Below are 12,088 nucleotides of genomic sequence, written 5' to 3'. Positions count from 1 at the left end.
ACTGATGAGTATATGCTATGAAGTATAATGATGTGAGTATCTATACACTGATGAGTATATGCTATGCAGTATAATGATGTGAGTATCTATACACTGATGAGTATATGCTATGCAGTATAATGATGTGAGTATCTATAAACTGATGAGTATTATGTGCAGTATAATGATGAGAGTATCTATACACTGATGAGTATATGCTATGAAGTATAATGATGTGAGTATCTATACACTGATGAGTATATGCTATGCAGTATAATGATGTGAGTATCTATACACTGATGAGTATATGCTATGCAGTATAATGATGTGAGTATCTATACACTGATGAGTATATGCTATGCAGTATAATGATGTGAGTATCTATACACTGATGAGTATTTGCTTTGTTCTCACCTTTGTTGAAGTGATATGTAGATAGGCAGTGTGCACGCCTAGGGCATTACATTAGCAAGAGCAGCACTTTATCCTGCCACTCTTGCTAATGTATAACAAATACTGCTGTAGACTCGTGCACATTCCTGAATTTTCCAACCTGCTTTTCAGAAAGGATAACAAGAAAGCAAAGAAAAGTTGAATATAGAAGTACATTTTAAACTTTTTTTAAATTCTAATCTCTATTTGAATCATAAAAGAAAACTTTTGGGTTTTATGTCCCTTTAATAAAGAATACCAAGACAACTGATAATAGAAGTAAATCTGAAAGTTGTTTAAAAATTCATACTTTATCCCAGGGGTCATAAACCTTTCGGACCTCAGGGACCACTAAACTCACAATTTTGAATCTCGTGGACCACTAACATGACATTTTTTTAAAAAGGTACAAACCTCTATAATGCGCCTGTGTGTGTAATGTATATGTGCATACACACACACATATATATATATATATACACACACACACACATATATATATATATACACACACACACACATATATATATATATATACACACACACACACATATATATATATATATATATACACACACACACACATACATACTGTACATAACTAGTATAACCATAGTTTACATTATGTATACATTTACACATTTTTAAGAATGTTTTTTTGGAATTAACTAACTGAATGACAGAGCTTAGAGAAAACTTCCACATGAGAGATGAAGGGTGAGTGCCAACTTTTGAGCTGGAAACAGAGAGGCAGAAAGTGGGAAAAAGAATAATGTTTAAAAGGACCACAAGACTTTCAAGTTACCTCCCCAGTTAGGAATTATTCAAAACTACTTATGATCATGGACAGACATTGGAGTCATAAATTAAGTTTATATCAGAAAGCTCTCAATATGGATGTGAGCTAATCACAACTGATGTAACTGGCAATTACTATAATACTGGTGGGATATGGCTGATCCACTGGATGCCAATTACTGGAATTAATTTTTTAAGATTTTCTTTTTTTATATATACTTTAATTCCATTATTTCAAGCCAAGACTCTATACCAACCTCTGCGGGCTTTAGAATGGAAGCATCTGGGCGGGAGGAGTTAAAAATACAATCTAGCTACTCAAGTTGCGCAGTACTATGCAATGTGCGTAGGGAGATTGTTATTTAACTCCTCCTCTGTTGGTTTTTACTGATGTCCAGCCAGGCACTGTAGGGAGCTGCAGCGCGATGGGTGACACCATCAGAGGAGATTAATTGCTGCTTGATGGTGTCAAGGACCACCAACATCTTCTCGTGGACCACTGGTTGGCGACCACTGCTCTATCCAACCCAGTTTAATTTTGACTTTAATGTGACTCTGAAATCTGAAGGTGTTCACTGTACCTTTAAACTAAATTGTGTTTAATTGGTCACAGAAAAGGAGATTAGGAACATGGATTGCAGGCCAGCATGCTAATTAAAAGGACATAAAACCCAAAACGTTTTAAACAAATGTCTAAGAACGTTATCCATTTGTAAGAGCACTAGATGGTAGCATTATTTCATGCCATGTAGTGTTCCAGACACCTACCTAGGTATCTCTTCAACAAAGAATACCATGGGAGCAAAGCAATTTACGTTTACCAAATTTAGCGCCAGATTACGAGTGAAAAGCAAATTAACGCTCCCGCTCGAACATTAATTGCACTAGAAGTAAGCTTTTTGTGCTTGTCGGGATGCTCTCATATTACGAGTTCCTTATAGAAGTCAATCATTCTCACGCAAACCCGATCGCAAATTATCACGTGCGGTAACCCAACATTCCAATGTTCTTCACATAACAGAATATGTTCTATTTATTCATAAATAAATATTTCTACACATATCTGATAGTATTTTGGTACAATATAATATACACACACACACACACACAGGATTATATCTAGAATATCTATTTATAAATACAAAGAACATACTCTACTATGTGCAGAACATTGGAATGCGAAATATTAACAGCAAATACACAGTATAACACTTTATTAAATATGAATATTGCATGAATAGGTATTTACATGTTTTCATCTACTTAACTGCAAAGGGCTCCAATGCAGTTATATATATGTCTATATATATATTTATGTATTTATATGTGTATATATGTGTTTGTATCTGTATTTATATTTTTAGATGTGTATATGTCTATAAATACATATATACACATATAAATACATAAATACATATGTACACATATAAATACATATATACACATATACACATATAAATACATAAATACATATATACACATATACACATATAAATACATAAATACATATGTACACATATAAATACATATATACATATATACACATATACACATATAAATACATAAATACATATGTACACATATAAATACATATATACACATATAAATACATAAATACATATGTACACATATAAATACATATATACATATATACACATATAAATACATATGCACACACACATATATAGACATATACACACACATATATAAATATATATACACACATATCCATCTTTAGACATGTATATGTATTTATCGCTATGGTAAAGCCCTTTGCAGCCTTTTTTCCCTAACACCTGAGACCTCATATCTTTGAGCACATATAACTTTTGTGTGCAATATTTTTTTAATAATTGTTATTAGATGGTGTTGTTATGTGCAACTGTATAATGTATTATTGATGTGTTTTGTGCCACTTTTATGTTTCGAGAATCAGTTAACCAGAGCTCTGAAGTCGCAGTAATCATTTTAACGTAAATCGTGATTGCGCTTTCATTTCAACTTGTAATACCAGCGGTAAGCCCAACAAGCGCAAACCCACATGTTAAACCCCCTTATCGCTCGTAATCTGGCCTTTACTTTTTAAAAGCGTATCTAGGTAGGCTCAGGAGCAGCAATGCACTACTGGGAGCTAGTTGGTGATTGGTAGCTGCACACTTATACCTCCTGCATTGGCTCACCAGATGTGTTAAGCTAGCTCCAAGTAGTGCAGCATTTAACCCCTTTGCAGGAGTTAAGTACATAGTCATAAGGAAGTAATAGAGCAATAATTAAATACTTTAACAGCATTTTTTATGCACTTTTATGACCCTTTAAAGGGACATAAAATGCAAATTTTTGGATTCATGATTCAGATAGAACATACAGTTTTAAACAACTTTTCAATTTACTTCTGTTATCAAAAAGTCTTCATTTTCTTGTTATCCTTTGTTGAAAAGCAGGAATGTAAGTTCAGAAGTGTGCACGTGTCTGCAGCATTATATGGTAAGAGTTTTGCTAAATTTGCTAAATTAGTAGGAGCACTAGATGGTGGCACTTTATTTCCTGTCATGTAGAGCTTCGTGCTTCAACAAAGAATAACATGAGAACAAAGCAAAGCAAATTTGATATTGGAAACTTTTTTTAAAATTGTATTTTATATCTGAATAATGAAAGAAAAATGTTTGGGTTCCATGTCCCTTTAAAATTTAAATAAATTGAACCTATAGCTCCTATTTCGATATCTTCCAAAACTGGTAGAAAATGTATCTTTAAGAATACAATTTCAAAACGCGTTTTAACCGCCATATTAGGCCTAACCTCTCCTAGCGAATGAAGCAGGGGGAAAAAAAACGTACTGTGATAAGTTACTGTGAAGAGCCTTCATGACATTCATTTGTCCTTCTTGCAACACAATGAACACAGATCCCCAATAAAAATAAAGAAATGGTAGGAAAGGATGGGAAATGCAACAGAGAGATAGAGAAAGAAGAATAGAGATCATTATGCTGAAATTGTATGAAAATGGGACCGCATTATTTTAAAGTGTGCAAGGAGTGGGGGTAGCAGATGGGCCCAGCTGTGTGTCCTATTCCTATCCTGATTACTTTCCTTGTGTGAGTAGCTCATTTATTCATTGCGAGCTTACCCCATCCTAAAAAACACTGCACTAAAATTAATGGACTGCTGCTCGGCTGAGAAAACTGCACTGGGAGATGGAGCCTGATAAGAATTAAGCCAAACTGAAGATTTGGGGAAGAAAAATAAATAAAGTTTTCAAGTGACATGCAATATTGTCTTTCAAAGGAGTTTGGGGGGGGGGGGGGGAATCCTTTTTAATTAGTCACCATTAAGATTTTTCAAGGCAGCAATTGCTTCTAAGGTCATTCTAGGATACACATTTTAGCTCAACAGATTTGCTTTTGTAGAAATTAAATAGATACAGTAGTTGATACAATGTAGATCATTGGACAATTTTTTATGAGATTTTATAATGTAACCAAAGTGGATTTTATTAAAAAGGACAAAATATTAAATAATAAAATATAATTCAAATTGTGTGTGTATGTATAGTATATGTATCTATCTAATTATATATATATATATATATATATATATATATATATATATATATATATACACACAGACACACAGAGAAACACACTCACAGGAACGAACAACCGGCTCAATACCATTGTTAGCCTGTTCTATGGCGATGTACCACCTGGGTGCAGCTATATATATATATATATATATATATATATATTACACACATATATACACAGACAGAAAGAGAGCTAGAGAGATGGATATATGGTTTTCCCCAAGTGGAATTTTAAAAGAATCCCACTTTTAGAGGGCCTTTTTTTATCTCCATGGTACCAACACTGAAGAGATTTGTAGATGTTACTGGCAATACTGAGAGCAAGGAGAAATAAAACCAACTTAAAATTCTCATTGTATCTATGTTCAATGTAGGACCTTTAAATACAATAACATTGCATAATTAACAAATGTATGATAAAAACACTATGCAATAGCTCTCTCTGAATTTCAAATGAGCAGTAGATTTCTTTTTCTTACAAATTTAAAAAACTTCTCCAGTTTTCCTGCCCCCGTATCATGTGACAGCCATCAGCGAATCACAGCTTTATTTAGGTATTTAAACTGAACTCTTGCAAATGCAATTTTTTTCTTTCATGATTCAGATAGATAATACAATTTTTTTTAAAAAAGTTTCCAATTTACTTCTATTTTAAAATTGGCATCGTTCTCATGTTAATCTTTATAGAAGAGATATCTAGATAAATTGTGTGCACATGTCTGGACTCTGGAGCATTAGGTGACAGTAAATAGTGCTGCCATCTAGTGCTCATAATTATGTATAACACTTGCAAAACTGCTGCCGTATAGTACTGCAGACATGTGCATACTCTTGAACTTACCTTCCTGCTTTTTCAACAAAGGATATCAGGAAAACAAAGAAAATGTGATAATGGCAGTAAAATGAAAAGTTGTTTAAAATTGCGTGCTTTTATGTCCCTTTAATAGTAGCTGGTGCCTCAAAGAGTGTGCATATAAAAAGACCTGCACAGTTTGAAAATGGAAGTGAACTGTAAAGTTTTTTTTAAAAACTGCATGCTGTATCTGAATGATGAAAGTTTAATTTTGACTTTAAAAAATATCTTAAAACAACTTAAATTTTTACTTTCAACCCTTAAAGTGAATGTCAACTTCCAAGAATCAGTGCCCGGTTTTTAAAAAAAAACTTAAAAATAGGGGCACTTTCATTCATGAAAGTTTACATTGCAGCGGATTTTACAAATACCTTCTTCTCCTGAAACAAAAGATCGCCGATCGCCCCGTCTGCTTCTTCCTGCTGTACTAACACAGCAATGACGAAACCGGCTTCCTCCAATCACGGCCTGGCCTCACCAGATGAACGCTCCTGGGGGGGAAGCCGTGATTGGAGAGAGACGATTTCGTCATTGCTGACGAAGTACAGAGGAGCTACAGGCGTGGGATTGGTGATCCGGTCTTTCAGGAGAAGAAGGTATTTGTAAAATCTGGTGCAATGTAAACCTTCATGAATGAAAAATGACAGCTTCAATAATAATGTGAGAATGAATTATTTTAGCGTGCCAGAAAGAAAACAATGAAAACACAACTCCGTTGGAGGAGACTTGATACAGTGAGTGTAATCAGAAATTACAATGTTGCTAAACCCTGAGTGGATACAAAGGGGCATATGTATCAAGCTCCGTGTAGAGCTTGATGCCCGTGTTTCTGGCGAACCTGCAGGCTCGCCAGAAACAGCAGTTATGAAGCAGCGGTCACAAAGACCGCTGCTCCATAACCTGTCCGCCTGCTCTGAGCAGGCGAACAGAAACCCCCGCAATTCAACCCGATCGAGTACAATCGGGTTGATTGACACCCCCCTCCTGGCGGCCAATTGGCCGCGAGTCTGCAGGGGGCGGCGTTGCAGACCTGATCCGCAGTGTCGGATCAGGTCCGCCAGACCTTGATAAATATGGGCCAAAGAGATAATGCGGTAGGTTTGGGGGAGATGAGATTGTAATGTTGTATTAAGGAAAAACCTCTACTTGGGATCAATGCCCTGTATCCCCTATATTGGGGTAGAGTAATAGTTCCGTTAAAATTATAGTCCCCTTCCCATCCTCCCCCACCCCCATTCTTAAGCAACAATATATTTAAGGCTAAAATTGTTATATGATTGTGGTCTAACAGAGTGCAGTTAAAAAATAAACAGATGCCCCTGATGCGGTCGCGTTTCACTTTATGCTTCCTCGGGGGGGGGGGGGGGGGGAGTACATCAATCATTATATGCTCAAAGCACACTTCTGACTGCTTGCCTCTCTAAATATAATTTAACAAGGTCAGTCTGGAGATAATCTTTTTTTCTCTCTTAGGACCATTTTCTGTTTTTGTTGCTTTCATGAATGAAAGTGCCCCTGTTTTTAATATTTATTTATTTTAAAAAAACGGGCACTGATTCATGAAAGTTGACATTCACTTTAAGAAAAAAAACCTATGATCCAAAGGTCTATTTAATAAGAGGTTCCAATGCAGTCTCTTATTGAATTTAAAAAGCAGTGATCTTTTTGTATTGCACAAAAAAAAAGTATTTTTATGACAGGTGCCCCCCTCTGTTTAGGTATCGATTCTAATGAGAAATATTCCCCTTATTAAATGATTAAAATATTCAAACCATCTGACTTAAAAGGACATATAGAAAAGATAATAAAGATATCTTTTAAAAGTTATAGATTTTGGTAATCATGTTTTTTTAACCCTTTCAAATGATACCCACTTTTTACATCAACCAGTTATCATGTCAATCAAATAGTACAGTGACACAAGAGTTGTGAACATGTATGGCCCTTGCAAAAACGCGGTACGGATGGTGTCGCTAATTTTGGTCAGCAAAAAAATATCCTAGTGGGCTTCCAACTGGTGATATGTGAATTAAACGTTTAGATTGTGTGGCTCAATTCTTTTATAATTGAGGGGCCACATTTGTTTTTTGTTTAAATAAGAAAAATCTGAATTCTAGTTTTGAAACAAAAGTTTTTTTTACTGCAAATATCAACAACAAAAAAAGCACACAAATAAACTGTTTCACAGGGAGCTGCACAGATAAAGAACTAGATATCTGGATCTAGTAACAATCAAATAAAATGCATTTAATACTTACACAAAGCTAAATCATTTCCTCAGCTGTGAGAAAAGAACTGGTCTCTAAACTGCAAACAAAAGACAAGGCTAAATGTAGCCATACGTAGCTAAACACTGCCATCTAGTGTTCCAAAAAATTCATGCAGTTTTAATGTAACAAAATGTGTTAGACCACAGTATGACTAAGGAATCCATTTACATCTGTTTGAATTTGTTAAAAAAAATGGTCTATTAATATGCAGACCAAGCATATAAACTGCTAACAATGTGAAAAGTTTTGTAAACAGTGAAGAAATGCAATTCAGAAAAGGATCCAGAATGTTGAATTGGAAAAGCCCAAAAATAATTTGGCTAGTTTAGCAAATTAAAGGGCGAGATTATTACAAGCCAATTGCATAAATGCAAACCATATTACAAGCACTGGTTTATGGGTAATATATACCATATATATTGTGAATACTATAATATTCATCTTGGATAGTGCAAGTGTGTTCTTATTTCTTTGAGGGTCTGCACAAAACGTTTTTACATGCCTTGCAAATTTTTGAATACACAATAACTAGAGATAACGGTTACCAGGTTTTCAAAATCGCTAAATGTACAAAAGCAGACTGTTGGATTACACGCAAGGGTAACAATAAACCGACATCTTGTAATATAAACACAATGAGCATGGGACTACCGCTTCACCATTAACAAATATAGCACAAATAACATATTGGGTGTGTTGAAAAGGCTTTGGTTAAAAATTTTGCTTTGGTTAAATGCATTTTCACCATCAACTTGAAATATCTGATCATGCATTATATAACGCAGATATCATTATAAATGTTGCACTTGACTTGTAAACTTGTAATATACGCAAAGTGTTTTCTGATTGACAAGACTACCTATGTCAAACTAACAACATGCAAGGCATGGGAGTGGTTTTGCGGAAACGTAGGTATTTGAAGCACGTTAAAGGGACATGAAACTCAAACATTTTCTTTCATGGTTCAGATAGAGCATGCAATTTTAAACAACTTTCCAATTTACTTCTATCATCTAATTTGCTTCATTCTCTTGATACCCTTGGTTGAAAAGCATTTCCAAATATGCTCAGTAGCTGCTGGTTGGTGGCTGCACATAGATGACTCGTGTGATTGGCTCACCCATGTGCATTGCTATTTCTTCAATAAAGGATATCTAAATTGGAAAGTTAAAATTATATTCTCTAACTGAATCATGAAAGAAAAATGTTGGGTTTCATGTCCCTTTAAATAAACAAGTTGCCAATAGGGTTTTGCACATTGCACTTTTGCTAGAATATATCTGGCGTAGAAAAGAGCCCAATGCCACGGACCGCAGACATTTTTGGCATTTGTTTAGTAAACGAATGCTGAATTGCACATCCCTAGTTCCCAACAGTTTTTTTGATGTTTTAAAATGGATTTTGCATTAACAAAAAACAAAAGTATAAACTTCACAAGGTAATTCTAACTAATTGGAATGCAGCCCTAAATTATTAAAAAGAAAAAAGAAACTTTATAAAGTTTATAGTCTGTGTACAATAAGAATAGTTAAAGGGATATTAAACACTTCAAAATATTAATATAAAATGTATAATTACATATAGTAAAACCAGTTTGCGATATATTTTCATTATTTATTTTGTTCCCTTTTCCTTTCATTCTGAATATTGTTGGCTTCCCATCTTCAGGTTAAAAGTGGAAGTGCAGACCGAGCTGTATTCCATACAGTCATTGGTTGCACAATCTAGTAAGCAGTCATTGGTTGCACAATCTAGAAACCTAAGTTACAATATGGCGACGCCAACTGCTTTATGGACAATAAAATGTTACACTTATATTTTCAATATTTAAAGGGACAGTCTACACCTTATTCGTCTTAAAGTTTTACTTTAGTTTAAGCTGCAAATAGCCTCCTGCACCCTTTTCTATATTATGCAGCAGGAACGGTAAAACAGTTATTTTGATCATGCTCAAAATTACGCATTCCGCAGATGTTTCCAAAGAATCTTTTGAATGCAATTATGTCATTTTAAGCCTGCGCATATCCTCAGTAGCTAATGTCGACACAGATGAAAATTAGTCTCTCAATCAATCTTAAAGCAGCGATGCCCATGTGCACATGCGTAGTTTAACATGTTGGTAGCTAATTCCGACAGCTTCTTTTCCAGCGTCTTTTTCAATTCTCTTCCAATTCATTTTTAAATGCTTTGGTTTGTGCTCTTCATGCCCCATTACCAATCCACACATCTGGTAGCTGCCTTACACAGATTTGGGTAACAGAATTAGAAAAAGACACTGTCGGAATTATCTACCATCATCTTAAACTAAGCATGTGCGCATGGACATTGCTGCCTTAAGACCGAATAGGAGACTAATTTTCATCTCAAGATTAGCTACTGAGGACGTGTGCATGCTTATAATTACGTAATTGCATTCCAAAGATTCTTTTGAAACATCTGTGGAACGCAATTACGTAATTGTGAGCATGCGCACGCCGAGATAGCTCATTTCGACAGGGGAGCTATTTTCGACAGAAAACCAGCTGTGGTTGTATCTGGGCAGGTCATGGCTGTGGCTCAGAAGTCCATTAAAACCAGGACAATGAACAGCTGTGGGCAGGTGACATACCAGACCTCCAAACGCATGATAACTGTGTAGGATGGTTGGGAGGTGTGCAACCCTACTAGACAAAAAGGGATCATCGATTTGTAAGGAAATTTATAAAAAAAAAAGACAGTTGGAAAGTAGTTGGAAGGCCATAGAATAAACTGAATGTGCTTCACTCATAAACACTACTGTCCTATGCAAATGCCTAGTTGGCCTAGGCCAAAATACGCCCCTGAAACTGGTACCTATGTCTGCAGCATAAGTAATGACTGAAAACTACACTTTTCAATTTCCATCACTGACTTATTAGCTAACTGGATACTTTGTGAGGTATCAAGCAAACTGAATCAATCCTCATTGTCTGGTTGTCAGTTCTGATTGGCTGAACTTGGTGATGTGAACTGCAGTAAACAGAGTGCATGCGGTAACGTTCGGTGCATTCATTTTAGCTATGTGGCAGCGAACAACTGAACTTTTGAGTTAGGCATAGAAACACAAGAAAAAAGGGACCTCCTGTAGAAATAGTCACTTCTAAATCCTCTAAAAGGTATATTAGTATTTCAAATGAGATTGCCTAGTGCAGGGGTCGCCAACCTTTCGGATCTCAGGGACCACTAAACTCACAATTTTGAATCCCGTGGACCACTAACATAATTTTTTTTTTTTAAAAAAAGGTACAAACCTCTATAATGTGTGTGTATATATATATATATATATATATATATATATATACATACATACACACATATACATATACTGTACATAACTAGTATACCATAGCTAAGTTTACATTATGTATATATTTACACATTTTTATGAATTATTCTTTGGAATTAACTAACTGAATGTCAAAACTGAGAGAATACTTCCAAATGACAGATGAAGGGTGAGTGCCTACTTTTGAGCTGGAAACAGAGAGGCAGAAAGTGGGAAAAAAAGAATTATGTTTAAAAGGACCTCAAGACTTCCAAGTTACCTCCCCAGTTAGGAATTATTCAAAATTACTTATAACCATGGACAGACATTGGAGTCATAAATTAAGTTTATCAGAAAGATCTCAATATGGATGTGAGCTAACCACGACTGATGTTACTCACAATTACTATAATACTGGTGGGATATGGCTGATCTGCTGGATGGCAATTACTGGAATTCAGGTGGAAGGGCTTTGCGTGCGGGAAAATTATTAGAATGAAAAATAATTAATATTTAATATAAAAAAAAAAAAGAAGATGGAGGGGAGGAAGACAAACAATTATGTAAGTCCATCTGAAGGATTTAGGAAAACTACTACAAAGAGACAGGTAAATGATTTTTTTTTTTAAATTTTCTTTTTTTATACTTTAATTCCACTATTTCAAGCCAAGACTATACCAACCTCTGCTGGCTTTAAAATGGAAGCATCTTTCTCTGAGCAGCGTGCCGGACGGGAGGCGTTAAAAATACAATCTAGCTACACAAGTTGCACAGTACTACGCAATGTACGTAGGGAGATTGTAATTTAACTCCTCCTCCATCGGTTTTCACTGATTTCCAGCCAGGCACTGTAGGGAGTTGCGGCACGACAGGGGTGACACCATCACAGG

General features: G+C 35.3%; 1 protein-coding gene across 1 annotated transcript in view; it reads right to left on the bottom strand.

The window, feature by feature from the left end:
• ACACA (acetyl-CoA carboxylase alpha) overlaps positions 1-12,088 on the bottom strand; it is a 1,007,059-nt gene that overhangs the window by 623,629 nt on the left and 371,342 nt on the right. The window lies entirely within an intron of this gene.

This window comes from Bombina bombina, chromosome 3 (genome assembly GCF_027579735.1).
Source record: "Bombina bombina isolate aBomBom1 chromosome 3, aBomBom1.pri, whole genome shotgun sequence".
NCBI classification, from domain to species: Eukaryota; Metazoa; Chordata; class Amphibia; order Anura; family Bombinatoridae; genus Bombina; species Bombina bombina.
The sequence above is the reverse complement of the archived record's forward strand: the minus strand, read 5'-3'. Positions and strand labels throughout refer to the sequence as shown.